The sequence below is a fragment of the Salvelinus alpinus genome, chromosome 13, assembly GCF_045679555.1.
Source record: "Salvelinus alpinus chromosome 13, SLU_Salpinus.1, whole genome shotgun sequence".
Classification (NCBI taxonomy): domain Eukaryota; kingdom Metazoa; phylum Chordata; class Actinopteri; order Salmoniformes; family Salmonidae; genus Salvelinus; species Salvelinus alpinus.
The window spans coordinates 29,816,308-29,843,045 of NC_092098.1; the positions used below are offsets into that span (position 1 = coordinate 29,816,308).

Here is a 26,738-nt window from a genome sequence, read left to right on the forward strand (position 1 = left end):
GGGCAGGGTATAATCTCTAGAAGTTTGTGGTCTTACGCACATCCTTAAAAACATAGGTGCTGAGCTAATAAAGAATAAGGCCTGCACACTGTTAAAGATCTGTTTTGGATCAAAATGTTGTCAATAAAGAGGTGAATTGGGAGCTTTAACATTTTGTGACGCTTTAATAGTGTGCAGGCCTTCTTGTTCTTTACCAGGATGCCATCTCTCCCTCCACTTCTTGACAATGATCTGTGTCTTATTAATCATAAGCATAATAATGTATAGCTTCAAGATGCAGCTCTCATATATAACAAAATATTCCACATAGTTGGCATACTGACTGAGGAATTATAATGGTTGAAGGCATTTAGGGTCAGGGTACAAATACACAATGAATTACATAAATGTTACTGCACTCCACCATTCCAGTAGTCCCAGTTGGTATTAGAATGCCTGCCTGTGGGGAAAACAACATGTGGTTACCCCCATTGACTTTCAAACGCAATTTTCTTGTTGACTGCTTGTTTAAGTCAACATGTCTAAAGATTCCTTTTAAACATTGCCTGCCCCAGAGCATTCTCACTACTTCGAAACATGTAATAGGGCTTCCTTCATGCCCATGTTTCATGATGGTGCTAGCAGCCATGTGGGTGAGCGTTAGCTACCAACCCAAACAAATTATCAAGCCAAGAGACCAACAACACAAACACATGGAATATACAACTACAAGTAGTTAGTGGAGTTACAAATGGACTACACTAAACAAGTTAAATGTCTTAGCTAATTCTGATTAAATGTTTTCCACTACTTGTGGCCTACTGGTCTGCTGAATACTATAATAGCCTGAAGCCACAGGGCTCTTCTCCCAGGCTCTATTTTACTACATTTTTTATTTAAACAAGGCAAGTCAGTTAATTAAGAACAAATTCTAATTTACAATGACAGCCTACACCACAAAAACCCAGACGACGCTGGGTCAATTGTTTGCAGCACTATGGGACTCCCAAACACGACCGGTTTGGGAGACAGCATGGATTCGAACCAGGGTGCCTGTAGTGACGCCTCTAGCACTGAGATGCAGTGCTTAGACCGCTGCGCCACTCGGAAGCTTTGCGATCTGTATGTCGCGATTTTTGACCTGGTTACATGTAAATTGAACAACACAGTAATTTTCCGGCATGTTTTGTTATTTCTGTGTAACTAAAAATCGACGACGAAATTGGGGCTTCTACAATGGGGGTGAATGGGAACGAATGTTGTGTTCCCAATTTGTGGGCGTGGTCGAGGGAATTCCTTATTATTAAGTGACTGAGACTCAAGAGTATGCTCCATCTCTCCAGATAATTCCCAGCCACAGCCAGTGGCTACTAAAGAAGGTAGCTCGTCCGAGGACACTGAAAAAGGGTAAGGATTATACTTTGTAAAGTTAATTGTAGAACAGTTAGCTACGGCATGTTTATAACAGCCAAAATGGAAGTACACTTTTGCTAACTACACAAAGATACCTTAGAAAATATGTTTATCACTAAACCAAGAGACCATAGCCTGTCGCTTCCAATGGGAACAAATTAGGACAGAACAAGCAAGGTTGTGGGCAGAGCCAAGCATGAGCTAGCTAGATCCTATTGGCGCGTTCTAGTATTCATCTGCATATTTCCGTTTGGGAACGCCTCATGTGAAGTGCGCTTGTGCAATAACTCAATTCGCCTTTGTACTCCTAAACAACGAGATTTACAAAACTTAGTCCACTTTGTTCATAACATATTCTAGTTTTGGGAACAGAAAGCTGTATTGAGATCAAATGTTTAATCGATGAGAAAATGTGCAGAATGTCGTCCAAAATCCATATCGTTACATCTTCTCCCATGCCGGCCAGTGGGCTTCCTCTCACTACTATATTTGGTAGTGAGTGGAAACGCCAAGCGGATGCTTCACATTTATACATCCGGTGAAATGTCTGTCTCATTGTTCTAGCATGCTAGCTAAATATCGTCACACTGGTTAGCTGCCTAGCAAGGCAGGTAGCTAGTTAGTTATTGTTATTGTTGCCATTAAGTTTGACAAAATCTAACGCCTTGTGCTGAAACCCCATTTATGTTTGTTGTAACCTGTACATGCTCCCCTGTCTTCGGCTTATCTTTGTTTGTTTTGCTTGTTGCGATAGCTAGTTAACTAACCAGCCATGCTTCTGCCATGTTATTGTTGCTGTAAGCCAATCAGTCATAAGCTATAGGTGGGGATCCATCGCCTGCTTGAGTGGGTTAAACCAGGTTTTAACCCATACTGTCACTGAGTCTTATTTTGAGTGCACACACTCATTCATAGTACGTAGATGAACTGAGATAATGCAAGTTCAAGCTGTAGGTGAATGATTTCTCTGTTTAGAAGGACAAGCTGTCCTACCTAAATTTCTTCTGGGGGACATTTTTTGTGACTGGAGATCATTCACAAAATCAATATTCAGGAGCCACAACTGCAGTGCCATGGTTATGAACACAAGCGCCATCATGAAAACTGCACATGGCTTAGAGCTTTTTAAGGGCTATTCTAGTCTATTTGGTTGGTGAAGTAGCTACACATTGATGGCAGTGCAGGGAGCTGTTGTATCCCATTCACACCATATGGTAGTTTTAGTTGCTGTCGGTCAAGCTTTTTAGTGATAATAATAGCAAGCAAACCATCTCAACTGTAGGCTAGGCCTATGTGCTGTTTTCCCCAACTAAACCATATTTATTTGCAGTGGTAGAGTTAGGCTGATGGCTAACCCTAACCTCTGTTGTCAAAACAATCTGCTACGGAAATGTAGGGTCTGTTCAGCACAACTTAGCACACTTGGTAACGCAAGGCACTACAGAGGGTAGTGCGTACGTCCCAGAACATCACCAGGGCCAAGCTTCCTGCCATCCAGGACCTCTATACCAGGCGGTGTCAGAGGAAGGCCCTAAAAATTGAGACTCCAGCTACCCTAGTCATAGACTGTTCTCTCTGCTACTGCACAGCAAGCGGTACCGGAGCGCCAAGTCTAGGTCCAAGAGGCTTCTAAACAGCTTCTACCCCCAAGCCATAAGACTCTTGAACAGCTAGTCAAATGGCTACCCAGACTATCTGCACTGCCCCCCCCCCCCTCCCCCACACCCCTAAACGCTGCTGCTACTCTCTGTTATTATCTATGCTTAGTCACTTTAATAACTCTACCTACATGTACATATTACCTCGACTAACCAGTGCCCCTGCACATTGACTCTGTACCGGTACCCCCTGTATAAAGCCCTGCTATTGTTATTTACTGCTGCCCTTTAATTATTTGTTATTCTTATCTCTTACTTAAAAAAAAATATATATTTTCTTAAAACTGCGTTGTTGGTTAAGGGCTTGTAAGTAAGCATTTCACTGTAAGGTCTACACCTGTTGTATTGGGCGCATGTGACAAATAAAATTTGATTTAGAAAAACTTGTCAAATGCATTGAGCTTGAGAAGCACCTCCCTGTCTCCTTCCACTAAAATGTGTGTGAAGTTGACCACACCATAAGTCATGTGTTGTCCAGTCTATATGGGGTTGAAAACGTTAATGTGAACTGTTCGCTTCAAGCTGCTCTCTTTAGCCTAGTCCCTATCCTGGTTCCTGACCACACGGTGTCTTCTGGCTCTTAGCTCACAGCAGTTTCGGCAGCATCACGCTGAGATATTGATGCTCTAATGGCTGTCTGCTTTCTGCTGTGTAGAAATGGGTCCTGTTACTTGCCGTTCACTCTTGCTAGGCAATTTCATGGTAACAGAATTATGTTGAGACTCAGGTTTTTCACTTTAAAATGTTTACCAAACAAACATTGATTTCAATGTTTAACAAACTATGCACAATGGCTACTTTTTAACAATTTCCTCAGAAAATTTAACAAAAACACATTTACAGGAAGAACTGTGCAGATACAAAGATTTGATGAATGTGTTGCACAAAATTATTTTATGTGAAGAAAAACTAGTTGCACACCCCTTATCACTCTATTGAAGTAAAACATCACTGTTGACTTTCAATATAAAACTCAGATGAAATGGTTTAAAAAACAGATTTTTTTGTATGGTCTGCATTTTGAAAATGCAGATTTCTGAAAGGCTAGTGGAGAGACCGCTTCATTCTGGTCCAAAATATCATAAAAGAAAACATTGTTTTAAAAAGCTAATGATACAGTATTTATACAAACCATACAACTCTATGCACAATGACTACTTTGAACAATATACATAGTAAATAAACATTTACTGGAAAAACTGCAAATGCAAAGTTTGGTAACAGAATACAATTTGGGAAGATTTGACTAATTCTGTTACCAAACTTTGCATTTGCAGTTTTTCCAGTAAATGTTTATTTACTATGTATATTGTTCAAAGTAGTCATTGTGCATAGAGTTGTATGGACTTTGCATCTGAGTTTTATATTGAAAGTCAACAGTGATGTTTTACTTCAATAGAGTGATAAGGGGTGTGCAACTATAGTCTTTCTTCACATAAAATAATTTTGTGCAACACATTCGTCAAATCTTTTTCATCCGATGACAACAGAAGCTATTTTGCTAGCACCCACACAAGTAAATTAGCTTGAAAAAGCAAGGTATTTTTTTGGGTGCAAAAACGATGCATGGACATCATCTTTGTGAGGGGGGATTCCTTGGATTCCTCATGTATAACTCATTGTTGGAAAAAAGTTTGCTCCAAATCAGATGTTGGGCTCCTGAGTGGCGCAGCGGTCTAAGGCACTGCATCTCAGTGCTAGACGCGTCACTACAGACTTGGTTTGATTCCAGGCTGTATCACAACCGGCCGTGATTGGGAGTCCCATAGGGCGGCGCACAATTGGCCCAGCATTGTCTGGGTTAGGGCATGGCCGGGGTAGTCCGTCATTGTAAACAATAATTTTTTCTTAACTGACTTGCATAGTAAAATAAAAGGTACTATATTTATTGACTGAATCCTATAAATTATAATTGGCAATTTGGGTGCAATCAATGGGATTCATTTCTCAGTGCTTTTTGAGGTGGAATGACACCGTAGCAAAAATGAACACGACGCAGACAACTCTTTTGGTTCTTTAAAAACCTGCTGTAAGTAAAATATTGTGTGCTACAGCTTGGAAAATAAATAAATAAATGTGACTCTGGATGACAAGTATTTAGCTCAATGTCCCAGTTGGTCTCAAACAACCCAAACATGATGTAATCTTTCCTTGCCAGCAGCCAGCCAGCTCAGCTGAGTTTCCTCCATACAGGCAGCGAGATGAGTCGGCGGACAGCGCGCCGCGGGATCCACGTGGACCAGTCGGAGCTGCTCTGCAACAAGGGCTGTGGTTACTATGGCAACGCGGCCTGTGCTCCAAGTGCTGGCGGGAACAGTACCAGCGAGCCCGACAGAAGCAGATCCAGGAAGACTGGGCCCTGGCTGAGAAGTTAGTAGGCCCACCTGTGAAAGGTTATAATCAATTGCAATGTGTCGTCAGTGCTGTGGTGCATTCCTTTTCGCCAAGGTTCAGGCTGAAACGTAATGCCCTTCCTCAGTGGCATGGTAGATACTTTTTTACACCACAGTTTCATGTGGGATGCCTCACTATGTTAGGGAATGCCAACTTTCAGACCCAGGTCACTGGCCAGCAGATTCAAGCTGGTTTGTCTTATCCACGTCCTATTCTAGCTTGAGACATTTAGTAGAGGATTCATACATGATAATCAAGAGTTGGGGCATTAATGAAATGTCGATTTTACTAGCTTTGTCCAACACTTACCTTCCCTCGATACATTGTAATTAAAACAGGACACCAGCGGTTTGTTGAATAATAGCCTCAAGTAAAACAGTCTAATCACCAGTTGTTCCCCCTGGTTTACCTCAGGCTGCAGAAGGAGGAGGAGGCTGCCTATGCCAGTATCCAAGGGGCCCAGTCTCAGCCACAGGCCTCTCTTGCCCCCTTCTCCAAGTTCGAGGAAAGGAAGACCAACGAGAAGACGCGCAATGTGACCACCGTGAAGAAGTTCTTCAGTCCCTCGTCACGGACAGCCCCCAAGAAAGGTGACTGCCTGACTCTGAAAACTCATAAAGGCCGCTCTGCATTCCCTCTTATACGTTAAAGCCTGAGTTATCTCAATGGCATTTCTCCAGTGCAGTTTTTGACACACACTTTCCACCCCGGTGTATCAGCCTAGTACTTGTCTCATTAGCTCACTTCCTTGGCAGTGATCCCCGGAGGCTCTAAAGCAGGGCATGACCAGCTCACAGGGTGATTGATCTACAAGGTATTCTGTTCCCTCCAAGCCCATTACAGCCTATTATACCTAGGTGTATTTAGTGGCACCCTAACTGTAAGGTAAGCTCCTATACAATGGCCCCAAGGGCATTGAGAACAATGTGCAAACTGTCCCTTGGGGACAATTATTTTTGCGGACTTAGATCGTTTTTCTCTAGGAAAAAAAATAGGTACCCCCTCTCTCTTTGCGTAATCTCACTGTGGGGATCATGGTTGACCGTCATTGAAGCTTCAATCGTCCATATTGTGACTGTCTCATCACTCATCACTCATCACTCATTTCACTTTTGCTTTGGAGTCACAGCTGCTGCGCACCAATCTCTAGTGTTATGTTGTTCTATCAACTGTTTTCCATGTCTGTTCCCTTTGATACCCCCTCTCATGATAATGCAATTGTTTCCCAAACCAAACAACCCCCCTCCTATCTCTCTCTGAACCACTCATTCTGCACTTATCTGTCAATGCCATTGTTTGTTGATCAATGAAGGAACACCTTACAAAATAATTTTAAACTGGAAGAACTTGTCCCGGTTGGTGTTTTTAAATCACTGATGAAGGATTTTGAGGCTGATTCCCTGACCTGTCAATGTTTTTAATTTGCTGTTTTTGATGTTGTTATACTCTTGTGAATTCAATGGTTTTTACTAGATTACTTGTAGTTTTTCATGTTGTCTGTCTGTAATTTTTGTAATGACTTGGTGCTGCCTATCTTGGCCAGGACGCTCTTGAAAAAGAGATTTTAAATCTCAATGAGCCCTTCCTGGTTAAATAAAGGTTAAATAAAAATAAAATAAAAAATTAATTTGTTGTCCAATATTCTCCCTACCCACACCCATTCCACCATCTCCCACATCTCTCAAATCTACCCATTTTCTCTTGTATGCCCCCCATTTCCCGTGGCCCCAATTGGCCCTGCCATCTCATTCTCAGCCCCCAGTGAGGGAGAGAAGGTGACAGGCCTCAGAGACTGGAGAGGAATGTTTACTCCTCCTTGGGAAATGGGCTCCCCCACAGAAGGTACAGTAATTGCATCTATCATTGGAGATTAGATTTGCAGTGGGTAGTGCCCCCATTTTAATCCCTGTAGTTTTAAAACCAACTAGGAACTCATTAGGGCTTTACTAGTGTAGTTGACTTAATGTTACCCTCCATCATGGTGGCATTAAGATGTACCAGTAGTCTCACCATAGTGGCACCCGCTCAGTCTAATTGGCTGACAGACCTGTCCACCAAATTGACTTCCCTGCTCTGGTTGATTTCTGAATTTGTTAGATGTGAATTGTGTGTCTGTTTAACAAAAGTCCCTTTTTCATGTTGCTCATAATGTTCATTATCTCACTGTGTCCTCCTCCTGCGTATGGTCATTATACTGGCAACACTGGTGGCCAGACTCAGAGGTGGGTGTCTGTCATTCTCTCTCTAGTTGTAGAAACACTTCTACAGAATAGAGGGAACTGTCCCTTTATAGTCCACTGAAACTCTCAACAATGTGTTCTTGCAATCACCAGCAAAAGTGGGTGTAAAGCATCTGGTTATTTGTACTTGTGACGGAATTCTATTGATTGCATATTTGGGTCTGACATCGCCTCAGCTCTTATGTGAAGATGCACAGGTAGGGACCTGTCAGTGTTTTGGTTTTCAACCCTTCTGACCTGTTTACCTTCTTTAGTTGAGGCTGTCAGTTCAGGGCTCCAGACCAAAACAAATCCTGGGTGGCACTTGTGCCACTAACTTTTTTTTGTGGCACCCCCATAAAAACATTCTGCAGCGTCACACAATAGAATAGATTTGAGTCTTATGAAGTCATTCTAAAGTCAATCACCATGCTTTATTAAGAAGTGTAATAGACTACTGAGAGTATTGTGATATTTTGCAACCTAATCCAGTGACTGTCATGAATTTTGGGTTGACAATTATAATATTTTAGTAATTTCAATTTTCTATATTTTTTTGTTCAATAGATCGAAAAAATGCATCTTCTTTCTGTTTGCTAATATTATATATAGGCCTAATTCAACTAGTGCTAATTCACCACCTGAAGAAGTGGAAACTCAAAACACAGTTGCTAGATTTCTAACAATAAATAAACTCAGCAAAAAAAGAAACGTCCTCTCAGTGTCAACTGCGTTTATTTTCAGCAAACTTAACATGTGTAAATATTTGTATGAACATGACAAGATTCAACAGACAAACGGAACAAGTTCCACAGACATGTGACTAATAGAAATTGAATAATGTGTCCCTGAACAAAGGGGGTCAAAATCAAAAGTAACAGTCAGTATCTGGTGTGGCCACCAGCTGCATTAAGTACTGCAGTGCATCTCCTCCTCATGGACTGCACCAGATTTGCCAGTTCTTGCTGTGAGATGTTACCCCACTCTTCTACCAAGGCACCTGCAAGTTCCCGGACATTTCTGGGGGGAATGGCCCTAGCCCTCACCCTCTAATCCAACAGGTCCCAGACGTACTCAATGGGATTGAGATCCGGGCTCTTCGCTGGCCATGGCAGAATACTGACATTCCTGTATTGCAGGAAATCACGCACAGAACGAGCAGTATGACTGGTGGCATTGTCATGCTGGAGGATCATGTCAGGATGAGCCTGCAAGAAGGGTACCACATGAGGGAGGAGGATGTCTTCCCTGTAACGCACATTGTAACGCCTGCAATGACAACAAGCTCAGTCCGATGATGCTGTGACACACCGCCCCAGACCATGACGGACCCTCCACCTCCAAATTGATCCAGCTCCAGAGTACAGGCCTCTGTGTAACTGTCAATCCTTCAACAATAAACGCGAATCCGGCCATCACCCCTGGTGAGACAAAACCGCGACTCGTCAGTGAAGAGCACTTTTGGCCAGTTCTGTCTGGTCCAGCGACGGTGGGTTTGTGCCCATAGGTGACGTTGTTGCCGGTGATGTCTGGTGAGGACCTGCCTTACAACAGGCCCACAAGCCCTCAGTCCAGCCTCTCTCAGCCTATTGCGGACAGTCTCTGAGCACTGATGGAGGGATTGTACGTTCCTGGTGTAACTCGGGCAGTTGTTGTTGCCATCCTGTACCTGTCCCGCAGGTGTGATGTTCGGATGTACCGAACCTGTGCAGGTGTTACACGTGGTCTGCCACTGCGAGGATGATCAGCTGTCCGTCCTGTCTCCCTGTAGCGCTGTCTTAGGCCTCTCACAGTACGGACATTGCAATTTATTGCCCTGGCCACATCTGCAGTCCTCATGCCTCCTTGCAGCATGCCTAAGGCACGTTCACACAGATGAGCAGGGACCCTGGGCATCTTTCTTTTGGTGTTTTTCAGAGTCAGTAGAAAGGCCTCTTTAATGTCCTAAGTTTTCATAACTGTGACCTTAATTGCCTACCGTCTGTAAGCTGTTAGTGTCGACTGTTCCACCGGTGCATGATCAAATCAAATGTATTTATAAAGACCTTCTTACATCAGCTGATATCTCAAAGTGCTGTACAGAAACCCAGTCTAAAACACCAAACAGCAAGCAATGCAGGTGTAGAAGCACGGTGACTAGGGAAAAACTCCCTAGAAAGGCCAGAACCTAGGAAGAAACCTAGAGAGGAACCAGGCTATGATGGGTGGCCAGTCCTCTTCTGGCTGTGCCTGGTGGAGATTGTAACAGAACATGGCCAAGATATTCATAGATGACCAGCATGGTCAAATAATAATAATCACAGTAGTTGTCGAGGTTGCAGCACCTCAGGAGTAAATGTCAGTTGACTTTTCATAGCTGATCACTCAGATTATCTCTACTGCTCCTGCTGTGTCTAGAGAGTTGAATACAGCAGGTCTGGGACAGGTAGCACATCCGGTGAACAGGTCAGGGTTCCATAGCCGCAGGCAGAACAGTTGAAACTGGAGCAGCAGCACGGCCAGGTGGACTGGGGACAGCAAGGAGTCATCAGGCCAGGTAGTCCTGAGGCATGGTCCTAGGGCTCAGGTCCTCCGAGAGAGAAAGAAAGAATTAGAGAGCATAATTAAATTCACACAGGTCACCGGATAAGACAGGAGACATACTCCAGATACGTATAACAGACTGACCCTAGCCCCCCGACACATAAACTACTGCAGCATAAATACTGGAGGCTGAGACAGGAGAGGTCGGGAGACACTGTGGCCCCGTCCGACGATACCTCCGGACAGGGCCAAACGGCCAGGATATAACCCCACCCACTTTTCCAAAGCACAGCCCCCACACTACTAGAGGGATATCTTCAACCACCAATTTACCATCCTGAGACAAGGCCGAGTATAGCCCACAAAGATCTCCGCCACGGCACAACCCAAGGGGGGCCGCCAACCCAGACAGGAAGATCACGTCAGTTGACTCAACCCAGTCAAGTGACGCACCCCTCCTACGGCATGGAAGAGCATCAATAAGCCAGTGACTCAGCCTCTGTAATAGGGTTAGAGGCAGAGAATCCCAGTGGAGAGAGAGGAACCGGCCAGGCAGAGACAGCAAGGGCGGTTCGTTGCGCCAGTGCCTTTCCGTTCACCTTCACACTCCTGGGCCAGACTACACTCATGTTCATTATTCAAGCATGGGAAACAGTGTTTAAACCCTTTTACAATGAAGATCTTTGAAGTTATTTTGATTTTTAATTATCTTTGAAAGACAGGGTCCTGAAAAGGGACTTATTGTTTTTGCTGAGTTTATAACACCAACAGCTAGTAGCCATGTACACTGAACAAAAATATAAATGCAACATGTAAAGTGTTGGTCCCATGTTTCATGAGCTGAAATAAAAGAGTCCAGCAATGTTCCATACGCACAAAAAGCTTATTTCTCTCATTTTGTGCACTAATTTGCTTACATCCCTGTTGGTGAGCCTTTCTCCTTTGCCAAGATAATCCATCCACCTGACAGGTGTGGCATATCAGAAGCTGATTAAATAGCATGATCATTACACAGGTGCACCTTGTGCTGGCAACAATAAAAGGCCACACTCTATCATAAGCCACCTCCAATGTCGTTTTAGAGAATTCGGCAGTACGTCCAACCGGCCTCACAACCGCAGACCACATATATTGCTTTGTGTGGGCGAGCGGTTTGCTGATGTCAACATTGTGAACATAGTGCCCCCATGGTGGCGGTGGGATTATGGTATTGGCAGGCATAAACTACGGACCACGAACACAATTGCAATTTATCTATGGCAATTCGAATGCACAAAAATACCATGACGAGATCCCGAGGCCTATTTTTTTTTGTTATTAAGGTATTGTATCTGTGACCAACAGATGCATATCTGTATTTCCAGTCATATGAAATCCATAGATTAGGGCCTAATGAATTTATTTCAATTGACTGATTTTCTCCTATAAGTGAGTTAAATCAATGAAATTGTTGCATTCATATTTTTGTTCAGTATATTAATCTAACAATTAAACGTAATGTCCTAAAAAATGCAATGACGCCCAGTGCAGTCGCGAGGCCGACACGCAATGTCGCACACGCTAAGTAATTCAAAGCCATATCCGATATCTTGATTGTGCTTTTGAGCTCAATAATGATAATTGAGAAATAAAAGATATATACTTACAGAAAGCTGAGACCCTCCTCTCTTTAAATATGGACAACTAGTTGCTTCCAAAGTTTTTTTATTTTTTTATTCACCCTTCAATTGCATTTTTAAATGTTATACAATCACGAGGGGGGAGAGCGATTGTGAGAGGCTCATTACAGCAGCCGGCCCCAGCGAAACAGGCAGGCACAGCGGCAGGTCAGACACTTCTATTAAAGGAATCATAAGGATAACGCACTTTACAAATTCATGGTTTTATCCGCCCAAAAAATAGGACGTTTTAATTGAACCAGGTATAATGTGCAGCTCGCACTAGTGAGACAAATTAAAAAAGTTAACTGGGACAGCCAAATAAAAGTGTCGCAAAATGTGACTAAATGGTCGCAGTCTGGAGCCCTGCAGTTAGCGAGAGCAACCATGACGAGAAAGGCATGGGGTAACATTAATTAAGAAAACAACACAAGTCATGGTGTCCTCCCCTCAGAGAACCAGGAGGGCAAGACCACCAGCCCCTCCATCAGCCGCCAGTCCAGCATCGAGACAGACCGCGTCTCCAGAGACTTTGTGGGATTTCTGAAGACCCTGCAGAAGCCAGGCCGAGAAGTCCACAAGCAGAGCAGTGCCTTCATCGAGATCATGGCCAACAAAAAGGTCCGTTGAACGAGCGTTCAATAGTTTTCAATGATTTTCCATGCGCAGGGTAAAAAATACAGTACCAGTCAAAAGTTTGGACACACCTAATCATTTAAGGGTTTTTCTTTATTTTTACTATTTTCTACACTGTAGAATAATAGTGAAGACATCAAAACTATGAAATAACACATGGAATCATGTGCTGAGCGCTTGTTGACTGCTTTTCCTTCATTCTGCGGTCCAACTCATCCAAAACCATCTCAATTGGGATGAGGTCGGTTGATTGTGGAGGCCAGGTCTTCTGATGCAACACTCCATCACTCTCCTTCTTGGTCAAACAGCCCAGCCTCACATTCAATTCGCGCATATATGTACAAAATGTATTTCAGCAGATTTCGTGCGTTTTTGTGCATTTTTGGGGTGGTTCAATTCGTTTGAAAATACTGTGCTACTTAATTTGTGCGAAAAGACACGAATTTAACCAGTAGGCGACACACAAGCCGTTGCAACAACCATAGACGCGATCGCCTGTATTTATTTATTTTACGTTAGGAATATATAGATATTTTGTCTTTTTTTAACCATATAACCATAAGAGGTTATATATATTTATATTGTCTTTTTTGAATCCCTATTAAAACATTGTGGTTTTATGCCTATATGTACTGTTTTCGATTTTTCTGAACAGACTTTTCAGTATAGAATGAATGTAAGCAATGCATGATGGTTAATGGTGTTTTATTCGGTTGTAGTTCCATGTATTTCTTAAAAAATAAACGTGTGGGGATCACGTGACCCCTGAACGAGATGGCCGCATGAACTAGGAGCTCCGCACAAGTAGTTTCCAATTCCTAATCTTACCTCCACTTCAAGTTTAAACTCATTTAGCTTTAGTCAAAAAGTCATGGCGGCTACAAAAGGCGACACTACAGGTGACATTTTTACCCGGACTCGAGCACTAGCGACGGAAAAAGCCTCCAAGAAGCAGCTAGCTTCAGAAAAAGCTAGCGCCATTAGCCAGGAGCAAGAGGACCCGTTCCCCCCCGAGGCCCAACGAAGGCCAACCTCGCACTCTGTCGAAGACATCTTTTCTGAGCTGAGATCCCAACGTACAGAACTCAACACTAAACTAGATGCCATTAACGCTCAGCTCAGTGCGATAGGGGGCAAGGTGACAATCCTGGAAAATGCTTTGCCTGACATAAACAACAAGATAACCATAAACGCGGGGCGCCTGGACGAGGCAGAGAGGCGAATCCTATCCACGGAAAACTTATTGACAGACGCCATGGAAACAATAGCATATGCTAAAAAAAAAATAGAGCAGCTGGAAGAGAAAACAGAGGACCTGGAAAACAGGGGGCGAAGGAATAATTGTGTTCTATTAAATCTGGGCGAAAAAGAAGAGGGAAACATGCCACTGATCCGCTACCTGCAAGACAAACTTCCCGAGTGGCTCCACCTGTCCACCGACAGACCCATAGAACTCGAGAGAGCTCACCGAGCACTGAGGCCCCCACCAGCAGCCAGACAACCACCGCGCCCAATCACCATACGTTTCTTGAGATTCACCGACAAGGAACGAGTCCTACAGGCGGCGAAAACCAACACAATTACAGTGGGAAACGCCAAACTCATCTTGCTCCAGGACCTGTCAGCTGGAATACGCCGAAAGCGCAGAGAGTTTGACGAGGTGAAGAAATGCTCCATTGACCGAGGCATCTTTAGGGGATTCAAATACCCAAACGAGCTCAGGATTCTTTACCAAGGAGCCCTGCGACACTTCAAAACTCCCGAAGAGGCAAAACGTTTTTTGAAAGACAACCCCGGTCAATGAGAAATGGACCAATGACTAAATGCGATTACTATTATTACTAAAGGAGGTAAGACAACATATAGCCGATATCCAAAGACCCACCCGCCCTGCTAAATGTCATTATAGCCGTCTAATCTATATTTATGTTCCTTTAGCTGAGAGGGATAGGCTCCATATTATAACCTAGGTACTATATGTAGGCTGGGCTATTGATTTTATTTTCTCCCATTTTTAATGTGGTCTGGACGGGGGCTACGTTGTCATTTACCCAATGCGGGGCGGAGAGGATGAGGCATTTCTTTGGTGGGGAGGGGGAGACGTTGTGCGTTGCTAACTGTTCCCGTTTTTTTTGTTGTTGTTGTGGGAACACAGAATTGTGACTGAGCGGGGAGGTAATAGATCCAACGGGATATGTCGAGTTGTTTGGGAACTCGGCTGGGGTGTTCAGAGACTGTTATTTTATGTAAACCATTTATTTTCCTTTTATGTGAATGCAGCTGTAACTACTATCCACCTTTACCCAGAGATGACTTGCACTAAAGTTCGATTACTGTTCGATGACGATGACTAGTACCTTAAATCTATTGACATGGAACTGCCATGGTCTAGGTCATGCAATAAAACGGAAAAAGATACTATGTGCTCTAAAAAAGGAAAAAGCAGACATCGCGCTATTGCAAGAGACACACCTCTGTGATGCTGAACATGCCAAACTCCGCAGAGCTTGGGTGGGACAGGTGTATTTCTCATCTTTCAAATCCAACAGTAGAGGCACAGCCATACTTATCCATAAGAATGTTCCATTCATAATTGACAAAAACATATCTGATCCGGAGGGGAGATTTATTTTGATAACTGGGTCACTGTATGGGCAACCAATTACTCTCTTAAACATATACGCCCCTAACACAGATACTCCTGCTTTTATGTCGAAAATGATAACCCTGTTCAATGAGCATTGTGTTTCCTTTGGAGTGTTGGCCGGAGATTTTAATTGTACCCTGAACCCAACCCTAGACAAATCATCTCAAGTCCCCACCACAAATCCTAGATCTGCAAAGATGTTGAACTCTCTTACTAAAGAGATGGGACTGATAGATATCTGGAGAGAGACTAATAGCTCATCTATGGACTATACATACTACTCTAATGTCCATAACACCTACTCCCGTATAGATTACATTTTTATCCCAAAGAGTTTCATAAATTCAGCCACGTGTAGAATCGGACCCATAGCGCTTTCGGATCACGCCTTTGTCCACCTCCGCTTTGACCTCTGCAAAAACATCCCGAGGTCAAAGAGCTGGAAATTCAACACCTCCATGCTATCAAACGAAGCATTCCATACATTGGTAACTACATGGATAGACAACTACACACAAGACAACAAAGATTCTCCTGTTTCTCCGGCCACAATGTGGGACGCTGCTAAAGCCACACTAAGAGGTCATCTAATTGCATATGCTTCCTCTAAGAAAAAAGCAATGGAAGCACACAGGCTAGATCTGGAGAGGGAGCTGGAACGCTGTGAAAAAGTACATAAACAATCCACAGACAGCACCTCCTGGAGTCAACTTAAAGCAGCCAAAGCCAAACTGAATTTGGACTATACTCGGGAGATTAAAAAAAAAGTTTTCTTTACTAAACAGAAATACCATGAGTATAGCAATAGGCCTAGTAGATTGCTTGCTTATCAATTAAAAAAAGAGCAGTCAGAGCGTACAATTATGGCTATCCGAACAGCAGAGGACGAGGTCACATATGACCCAAAAAAGATCAATTTAACTTTTCATGATTTTTACTGCAAACTATATACCTCTGAGAGAAAACACACGGAAGCAGAACTCCACTCCTTCCTAGAGGGAATCTCGCTACCTAAACTATCAGAGACTGACCAAGAAGATCTCAACTCCCCCTTCACTCCTGAGGAGATCCTGGAGGCAATTACCTCCATGCCACCTAACAAGTCCCCAGGCCCAGATGGATTCCCCAGAGAGTTCTACAAAGCTTTTTGGCCCCAGCTTAGCCCTATTTTCATGCCAATGCTGGAGGATTTTTGCAAAAACGGAGTTCTCCCAGACTCAATGCGCACAGCTCGCATTACAGTGTTGCTCAAAAAAGACAAGGACCCCCTATCCTGCTCCTCCTTCCGGCCCATAAGCTTGTTGGATTTCGACTACAAAATAATTACCAAATTGCTGGCCAAAAGACTAAACACTCTTCTTCCCAAAATAATAAAAGCGGACCAAACTGGATTTATTAGAGACAGATACTCTTCTGATAACATTCGCCGTCTTTTTGATATTATTGATCAAGTAAACGCACAGAAGACCCCTGTCCTGCTGGCTTCACTGGATGCTGAGAAGGCGTTCGACAGGATGGAGTGGAGCTTTTTGTTCTCAGTCTTAGAAAAGTTCAATATGGGCCCAAACTTTATTAAATGGATCAAATCACTATACTCTCATCCAAATGCCATGGTGACTACTAACGGACTGAACTCTGACAGATTCCCTTTGGGACGGGGCACAAGACAAGGGTGCTCGCTATCCCCCCTGCTCTACTTGTTGGGGGCGGAGCCTCTGGCAGAGTTGATAAGGAGCAATTCAAGTATTACAGGTGTTCCTGCAGGCGGCCTGCAGCACAAGATTTCGCTTTACGCGGATGATGTCTTGCTCTACATATCCAACCCTGAGAAATCCCTTCCTCCCATTTTAGACACAATTGCTCAGTATGGCACGTTTTCAGGTTATAAGATAAATTTTAACAAATCCACTGTCTGCCCTCTCAATATTACACTCACCAGTTCTATGAAGACACTATGCCCATTCCAATGGAAGACACAGGGGTTTCAATACCTTGGGATATTCATAACACCAGATCTGAATAGGCTTTTCAAGGAGAATTATCTTCCACTCCTGGATCGAATCAAAAACAACCTCCAAACCTGGATCTCCCTCCCAATTAGCTTAGTAGGAAGAATTAATGTAATCCGTATGAACATCCTCCCTAGACTGAACTATTTATTTCAGATGCTCCCATGCTATCTCCCAGCTTCCTTTTTCAAAACAATTAACCAAAGCATCACCAAATTTATATGGGGCAATAAAAAACCTAGGATCAAGCTCTCCACTCTATCGAAACCTGAATCTAAGGGCGGTCTTGCCCTTCCCTCCCTTCAATTGTACTACTGGTCTGCCCAAATCCGCAACATGCTAACATGGATCACAAACAGACAAGAGTCAACGTGGATCCAGATAGAAGCCCAATCCTGTGGTTCATTGCCACTAAGCTCAACTATATTCATTAATAACTTTAGTGAAGTGGGCAACATAGCCAAAACATTTGTGATTTACAGCACCCTACTAGCGTGGAGGGAATGTAAGAAATACCTGGGCATCTCCTCCCAAATATGCTCTCACTCGCCTATAGTAGGCAACCCAGACTTGCCAAAAGCCCTGAGGGATGCCAACTTTAATCTTTGGCATACTCTAGGAATCAGGACCTTTTCAGACCTATTTCATCAGAAGACCACTACACTGAAATCCTTTCAAGAGCTCTGCAGTGAATTCAATGTGCCAAGATCCCATTTTTTTAAATATCTTCAAATTAGACATGTCATCTCCTCATTTACTTCCAAGAGGAGGTTTAGAACTCAGTTGAACGAAGTTGAAACCCTTCTTGTCACAGCACAATCCATTAAAGGCAAAATATCCTATATCTATAGACTCCTTTCTGAGAAAGGAGGCTCCTCCTTTACTCCTTTGAAAATAATCTGGGAAAAGGACCTTGGTCTGACTATCAGTGATGAGTTATGGGCGGAGGTTTGCGACAGGGTATACTGCTCCTCTACTAATGTAAAAATGAAAGAATCGAATTACAAATTTTTGTACAAATTTTATTACACTCCCTTGAGACTCCATAAAATGAAAACAGACATTTCTCCTAACTGTAAAAGATGTACCTCTGAAAGTGGAACCTATATGCATGTATTTTGGAGCTGTAGAGAGATTGCCAGTTTTTGGCAATCTATACATACTGCTGCACAGAAAATACTAGATGTACAGTTTGATATGACCCCGTGTCTCTATCTTCTTAATGCCCAGCAGGACTTTGTTCTTGATCCTGACAGAGAAAATTTGCTCATGACCATTACATACTTTGCTAAGAAATGTATCCTTCTATTGTGGGCCTCTAGTACCTCTCCTACATTTAAAATGTGGATTGACCAGATTGTTGACTTTCTCCCTCTTGAAAAGCTCACTTATGACCTCCACAAGAGACAGCCCAAGTTTGATAGACTCTGGTCTCCACTACTCCACTATATCTCAAATTGGACAGAGTGAATGGGGGGATCGGGGAGGTGAGCAGATGCGTGTTGTGTAAGGTGCTGTAAAATCTAAAAACTAATCACTGGCTCGTCATCTCAGCTAAGGCTGGAAATAGCAAATAAGAACCTTGATAGTGCTGCTGCAAGTTCTACATTTTAAATTTTGTTATAATTATTATTTGTGTGTATGTGTGTATGTATGTATATGTAGGTATGTATATATGTATATATATATATATAACATTTATTTTTATTTTTATTATTATTATTATTATTTTTATTTTTTTAAGTCTGTCACATCTGTGAATGTGGAATGTGTTTGGTTGGTTGTTTGAAAACTTAATAAAACTTTAAATTGAAAAAAAAAAAAAAAAAAACGTGTAAACCATTTTTATTGACCAGAATGTAACTGAAAATACAATGGCAGCCTTGCCATTGTCCATCAATAACAAAACTTTTTTTTTTCGTATAACATTTGGGGAAAGTATGCAGTCATTGTAGTCTTACATTTTGTTGGCCAACCAAAATTACCAAAACGTTAACCCGTAATAAGGCTAGGGTGGCTGAGTGTAAATACATGGATCTGAGTGTAAGCACCTTTTCACTAGAAACGTTCTTGTGTTCAAATTACCGTCAGTGCGAAATAGCTAGAAAGCTTTCATATTTCCACTTGGCTGCACCTACGGTTACGATAACGATAAATCAAGTGCAATACCTGCGTCGACCTGTGTCGAGCAGCAAAACACCGGAAAGCTTCTAGCCTACCGGAAAGTTACAAGAAGAACAAGAATAGTTACCTCATCCGGTCATGTGACACTCTGGATGCCCCCTAAAAGCAATTTCAACCGTTTTGAAAAATGACGCCTGGTAACCCCAAAAAAATACCAGGTGCACGAAAAGTTTGGACTTAGAATATTTTTTGAAAACCTCCATAAATCACTCAGGCCATTGACTCGAGAAGAATAAACATAAAATATTTTCCAGAAGAAAAAACATAGAATATTTTTTGAAAACCTCCATAAATCACTCAGGCCAGCACCCATTGATTTGGGGCGGTAGTATAGCACTCCCAGAGCGGGTATGGAAGTCTGGATCCCCCCTAAAAGCATTTAAGGCTCTGTGTGTCTTTAAGCACCATACTTTTTCACTCCATCCTTGCTGTGTGTGTGTGTGTGTGTGTGTGTGTGTGTGTGTGTGTGTGTGTGTGTGTGTGTGTGTGTGTGTGTGTGTGTGTGTGTGTGTGTGTGTGTGTGTGTGTGTGTGTGTGTGTGTGTGTGTGTGTGTGTGTGTGAGAGCTTTCCTTTGACATCTGTTTAGAGAAATGACTGATTTACAGTTCATGAGGGTTGACCGATTCACACATTTAAAGTTTTGGAAAGATCTGACTTTTTTAAACCTTCGAAACAGCACCTATGACCCCATTTTAAGGCACTTCCGGTTGGCACAGGAAGCTATAAGTAAATACATATCCTGATCGGGGTATGCTTTTACAGAATCCTGAGTTTTAAGTCTATACGTTAAGAACTGACTGATTTACACAGGGTTGAATGCACTATATATCACAAACTGCTGGTTGGGTATGGCAAAACACTTTTAGGGTGATTTTATCACTTCCGGTTGCTCCAGGAAGCTTAGAATCAACACATGTAGACCTCATAGTGGCTTGATGGATTGTCATTGAAGACAGGTTCATAAGACATTCATAACCCACATAGGCTTCAGGTTGAATTTAGGGGTGCAGGCAATGTGTTCCTATGGGGTGAGATGTCATTGTAAACTGTTTGATGTTTAACTGTTAAGGGTTAATGCCACACGGTCAAGGTTAGGCTTGCACAGAGACCTTAGGAACGTTCCTGAGGTCAAATTGTGCTTCTAAACCTTAACAGTTCTCTCTCTGTCTCCCAAAAGCAAAAGACTTGAAATGTAGGTCAAGGGTCATCTTCTTGTCACTGTAGCTGCGCTCAGACCGAGCAAGCTACGGTCAAGCGGGGCATCTCGTTGAACTCGGCACGGCCTGGAGACTATGGTGATGTCATTTTTAGTGGTGATTTCAGAATGCTATTTTGGTGGTTTTTCACTGTTGAAACATATTGCAAATGCACAAAAGTCAACTAGCAAGTCAGTGTCCATCAGCCAATTAGATATTTTCAGACACCAAACTGATACCATCTGACTCCAAACTCACTTTTTCCAACTCGTTTAGAAGCCAACTATCACATATTTCAGAGCAGGCCCAAAATTCACAGCGCCTTCCATTTAAACCATAATAAAACAAATAATACGTAGTTATGTTCTAGCTGCGGGTCCAGTTCTCACATTATGTTTAGCCCTATGTGAGGCGACCTCGAATCCCAAGTTTCGGCTCGATAGGTCATTCGGTGCCCGAGCAAAACCTTAATTGGTGCTGAAATTCCACTTTTTTCCATGCCTTGCTACGGGGTCCTTGAATGAGCTATCGGACAGAAATGTCGGGGTCCGTCTCTATGGGCCGAGCCGGTTTCAATGCACCTAGTCTTGCAACTCTGGGACTTTTCTAAATGTCACCATTTTCGTGATGCTCAAAATGAATTGAAGTCAATGCAAATGCACAAGGCTTTTTTATCGGTCCGAGAACCTTCTAGAGCCACATAACTCACCGTGCTTAATCGACCTGAGCTCTAGAACAGGTTTGTAAAGTTTCAGAACTCTAGGTCTGACGATTCTTTAAAAGTTTGAACAAAAGTAACTATTGCAGGCACTGTCTGCCTCTAAGCCCCTCAGTGTGTCACTCCATCCTTTCTGTGTGGGTGTGTAAATTTTTCCTTGAAATCTGATGGGATGAATGACTGATTTACAGTTCATGAGGGTTGCCTATTCACATATATTAAGTTTTGGAAAGATTTGACTTTTTTAACCCTTCGAAACAGCCCTTTTGACACCAATTATGGCACTTCCGGTTGGCACAGGAAGCTGAAAGTAAACACATATCCTCATTGGAGTGGGCTTTTACAGAATCCTGAGTTTTAAGTCTATACGTTAAGAACTCACTGATTTACATAGGGTTGAATGCACTATTTCTCTCAAACTGCAGGTTGGGTATGGCAAACACTTTTAGGGTGATTTAACCACTTCCGGTTGCTCCAGGAAGCTTAGAATCGACACAGGTAGACCTCATAGTGGCCTGATGGATTGTCATCGAAGACAGGTTCATAAGGCATTATTAACCCACATAGGCTTCAGGTTGAATTTAGGGGAGCAGGCAATGTATTCCTATGGGGAGACATGTCATTGTAAACTGTTTGATGTAAACCCCTTCTTTTAACTGTTAAGGGTTAATGCCACACGGTCAATGTTAGGCTTGCACAGATCGGGAGGACCTTAGGAACGTTCCTGAGGTCAAATTGTGCTTCTAACCTTAACGGTTCTCTCCCTGTCTCCCAAAAGCAAAAAAATATGAAATTGAGGTCAAAGGGTCATTTGGGTCCTTCTTCTTGTCCCTGTCGCTGCACTCAGACCGAGCGAGCTACGGTCAAGTGGGGCATCTCGTTGAACTCGGCACGGCCTGGAGATAATGGCAATGCCATTGCAGGCTTTGTGTGTCTTTAAGCACCGTACTTTTTCACTCCATCCTTTTATCCCCTTTTCTTCGTGGTATCCAATCGCTAGTAATTACTATCTTGTCTCATCGCTACAACTCCCGTATGGGCTCAGGAGAGACGAAGGTCGAAAGCCACGCATCCTCCGAAGCACAACCCAACCAAGCCGCACTGCTTCTTAACACAGTGCGCCTCCAACCCGGAAGCCAGCCGCAACAATGTGTCGGAGGAAACACCGTGCACCTGGCCCCCTTGGCTAGCGCGCACTGCCCCCGGCCCGCCACAGGAGTCGCTGGAGCGCCATGAGACAAGGATATCCCTACCGGCCAAACCCTCCCTAACCCGGACGACGCTAGGCCAATTGTGCGTCGCCCCACGGACCTCCCGGTCGCGGCCGGCTGCGGCAGAGCCTGGGCGCGAACCCAGAGACTCTGGTGGCGCAGCTAGCACTGCGATGCAGTGCCCTAGACCACTGCGCCACCCGGGAGGCAGATCTGACCTTTTTAACCCTTCGAAACTGACCCTATGGCACCATTTGAAGGTACTTCCAGTTGACATAGGAAGCTGAAAGTGAACACATATCCTCCTTGGGGTAGGCTCTTATATAATATTGAGTTTTAAGTCTTTATGTTAAGAACTGACTTATTTACAGAGGGTTAAATGAGTGTGTGTTATTTCATAAAATCACATAAAATCACAGAATTCTGGCAGAGCTTCGAGACCCACTTAAAAAATGTTCGTCTGAACACACTGCAACTGGATCTGTAACTCTTTTTTTTTTAACTCCTTTTTGTGAACATTACCAATTTGTCAGTGTACGATTTCTCTTAAATTACGATAGATAAATGGCTGGTTCTTTTTTTCCTGACACGGTATGCTTATGTACTTTGACGTGAAGCGGTCAAATTAGCACCCTACTTTGCGTTTTTGACCTTTAATCCCAGAAAAATGGCCATAACTCAAAAAGCGTTGAGGCCTCGACGCCATCTTGTTCGGGGCCAACTGTCCATTACTTCTTCGAAATATTTTCCGTTTAGGAGAAAAGGCCACATGCATTTGCAATGTGCTTGTGCATTTGCAATATTATTTATTTTCCCTCTGGTGGGAATTTCCGAGACTGCGGAAAAATGACCAATTTTTTTTTTTTTTATAAAACGGAAACCTAACGTCCGAGAGATTTCGTTTGATGACTTCCTGAAAGATCTCTCCCCCGCCACGGCCCGACGCCGTCCGCAAATTTTTGAAACGTTGCAGGACGTCTAGTAAGGGACCGTACATTTGCAATGTGGCGTTTCTCACTAACCATATGGCGAGTGCTAAAATGTTCCCTTAAGGTATGGAAAGGCCTTGGAAAGGCCATAAGTGTAAGCCAACATAATTCATTATTTTACATTAACATGTAATACATGCATTATGAAGAAAATGGTGTAATTTAGGCTCCACGAAATAGGAAATGGGTTATGAAGAAAATCGTGTATGGTTGCCTACATGACAAAAAGGCGTTCTGATTACAAGTGCACCAGTATCCAAAGTATTAAGCGAAATCAAGCACAGAAAACAGCATTGGCATTAATAAAACAATATTTCCCACGAATTAAGTCGCACGTAAATGTGCGTCTTTTCTCAAAAATTCTGTTCAGCAAGTCTAAAACAGTACATATAGGCATACAACGACACATTTTAAAACATGGTTAAACAAAGACAACATTTCTGTATATTCATGACGTTGAATTAGCCATTAAGAAGAACAAAAATGAAATACAAATTATCGCGTCTATATGGTTGTTGCAAAGGCTTGTGTAGCCTACTGGTTAAATTTGTGTCTTTTCGCACGAATTAAGAAGCACATAAATTCGTGTCTTTTCTCACGAATTAAGCCAGACGAAAACGCACAAAAACGCACGAAATCTGCTGAAATACATTTTGTACATATATGCGCGAATTGAATGTGAGGTTGGGTCAAATAGCCCTTACACAGCCTGGAGGTGTGTTGGGTCATTGTCCTGTTGAAAAACTAAGCGCAAACCAGATGGGATGGCATATTGCTGTGGTAGCCATGATGGTTAAGTGTGCCTCTAAATAAATCAGACGGTGTCAGCAGTAAAGCACTCCCATACCATCACACCTCCTCCATGCTTCACGGTGGGAAGCCCACATGCAGAGATCATCCATTCACCTACTCTGCGTCTCACAAAGACACGGCAGTTGGAACCAAAAATCTCAAATTTGGACTCATCAGACCAAAGGACAGATTTCCACCGGCCTAATATCCATTGCTCGTGTTTCTTGGCCCAAGTAAGTCTCTTCTTATTATTGGTGTCCTTTTACTAGTGATTTTTTAATAATTTTTTTATTCAGCAATTTGACCATAAAGGCCTGATTTCACGCAGTCTCCTCTGAACAGTTGCTGTTGAGATGGGTCTGTTACTTGAACTCTGAAGCATTTATTTGGGCTGCAATTTCTGAGGCTGGTAACTCTAATGAACTTATCCTCTGCATCAGAGCTAACTCTGGGTCTTCCTTACCTGTAGTGGTCCTCATGAGAGCCAGTTTCATCATAGTGTTTGATGGTTTTTGCAACTGCACTTGAAGAAACATTCAAAGTTCTTGACATTTTCCAGATTGACTGACCTTCATGTCTTAAAGTAATGATGGACTGTCATTTCTCTTTGCTTATTTGAGCTGTTCTTGCCATAATATGGACTTGGGCCTTAGCCCTATTTGGTATCTCTGTATACCACCCTACCTTGTCACAACACAACAGATTGGCTCAAACTCATTAAAGAAAGAAATTCCACAAATGAACTTTTTAACAAGGGACACCTGTCAATTGAAATTCATTCCAGGTGACTACCTCATGAAGCTGGTTGAGAGAATGCCAAGAGTGTGCAAAGCTGTCATCAAGGCAAAGGGTGGCTACTTTGAAGAATCTCAAATATAGAACATTATTTTGGTTACTACATGATTCCATATGTGTTATTTCATAGTTTGGATGTCTTCACTATTATTCTACAATGTAGAAAATGGTAAAAAAGTGGAATGGGTAGGTGTGTCAACTTTTGACTGGTACTGTATAATCTGAAAGGAGAGAAATACCTGCACAATTTGTGCTTGTGTGTAACATTTATGTTGCAACTTTTTGACCAAAAGATCTTTGTCCAGCTGAAACTTAATAAACTGAATGGGAGCATATGCAGCAGTGTGTAGACATTTCTGTTCTTTCAACAAAGGTCAGCCTTGAAAAACTAAGCTGAAAGAATAGCTTTTATGTGTATGTTTTGTAATGGAATATTGCTGTTTTATATGGCAAAACACTCCCAGGCTCTCTCTTGTTTGGAAACGTTTGCTTTTATTGGATAGATCAGTAGGTCTGTTGTACTTGGCTTTACAGAACCGTGTCAGTTTAAAGCCGTTTTGTCTATGGTATATCTGTTGTAGAAAAGGAATGCAATTATATAAACAGACAAACAGAGCTGTTATGTTAAGATTGAAAAGTTATTTCAAGCTATCACATTTTATCTGGAACATGGAATTTTGGTATGTAGTTCCTCTCCTGTTGACCAGACATTGACATTCAATGACAAATACCTGGGATGACCTCTGATCTCTCAGGACTTAGGTGCTGATGAGCTGTCTGAGTGTGTCCAAGACTTCTACCAGAACATGTCCGACCGCCTCATGACCAATTTTAAAGGTGGGTTCAAACATGACTCAATCTGCCATAAAGGAATCAGTGTACGAAACAAAATGCACCACAAAAATATAAATACAATGCATTTACAAGATTCACAAAAAATTGTGTCCCAATGTGTGGTTTCAAAATAACAGCGTGAACACGAGATTGACTGCCAACACTCTTAGGTGGTGGGCCAAAGCTTTAAAATGTTTAGTTGATCAAATCCTGTTGGGAGGAGCAGATTTTGGGGGGGGATATGATAGTAAAACATTCTTATGATGACAATAACATTTGTTGGCACCTTGAATTCTTGCACATTTTCTCATAAAAAGGTATATTTCGAAACTCGGCCGCTCAGGCAAATTTGTCAAACTACTAAACTTGGAACCAATCAGAACTCCCGTACATACCCCTTGTGATGAAGGTAGCCAATGGCCTGCTTCTATTTATGATGAAAACGTGAGCTGTTATCTGATGAAGAGGAACAGATATAGCTAGCTCCCAGACTGAAATATGATCAAAATCTGTTTTTGAGTGCACAGAAGAGGTAACTCTGTTGACCATTTAGGCAATTTATTGAAAGCTAGCCAATGTTAGAATAACCTAGCCAGCTACTGTAAATTTGTGTTTCATTAGCTTTATCTCTGAGTTCCATTGTTGAATCATGTTTTGGCCTGATTATGTCTAATTTAAAGTATCTAGCTGCAGGCTTAATGAAACATTCAATCCTATACTTTGCATAGAAACCCAAATAAAATCATGTAGATAGAAGTCTGTGTCGTATGCTAGAATAGAGGTTTAAAAACGACAGCTGCAGATGTATATTAGCCAATACATATGGCATAGTTTACACATATAGCATTCATTGCAATACAATGTGCTAAGCAATAAGATAAC

The 26,738-nt window shown here is 42.5% G+C and overlaps 1 pseudogene; it reads left to right on the forward strand.

The window, feature by feature from the left end:
- The first annotated feature begins 1,038 nt into the window (after positions 1 to 1,038).
- The window catches only part of LOC139537506 (rab5 GDP/GTP exchange factor-like), a 35,452-nt pseudogene continuing 9,752 nt past the window's right edge, over positions 1,039 to 26,738 (forward strand).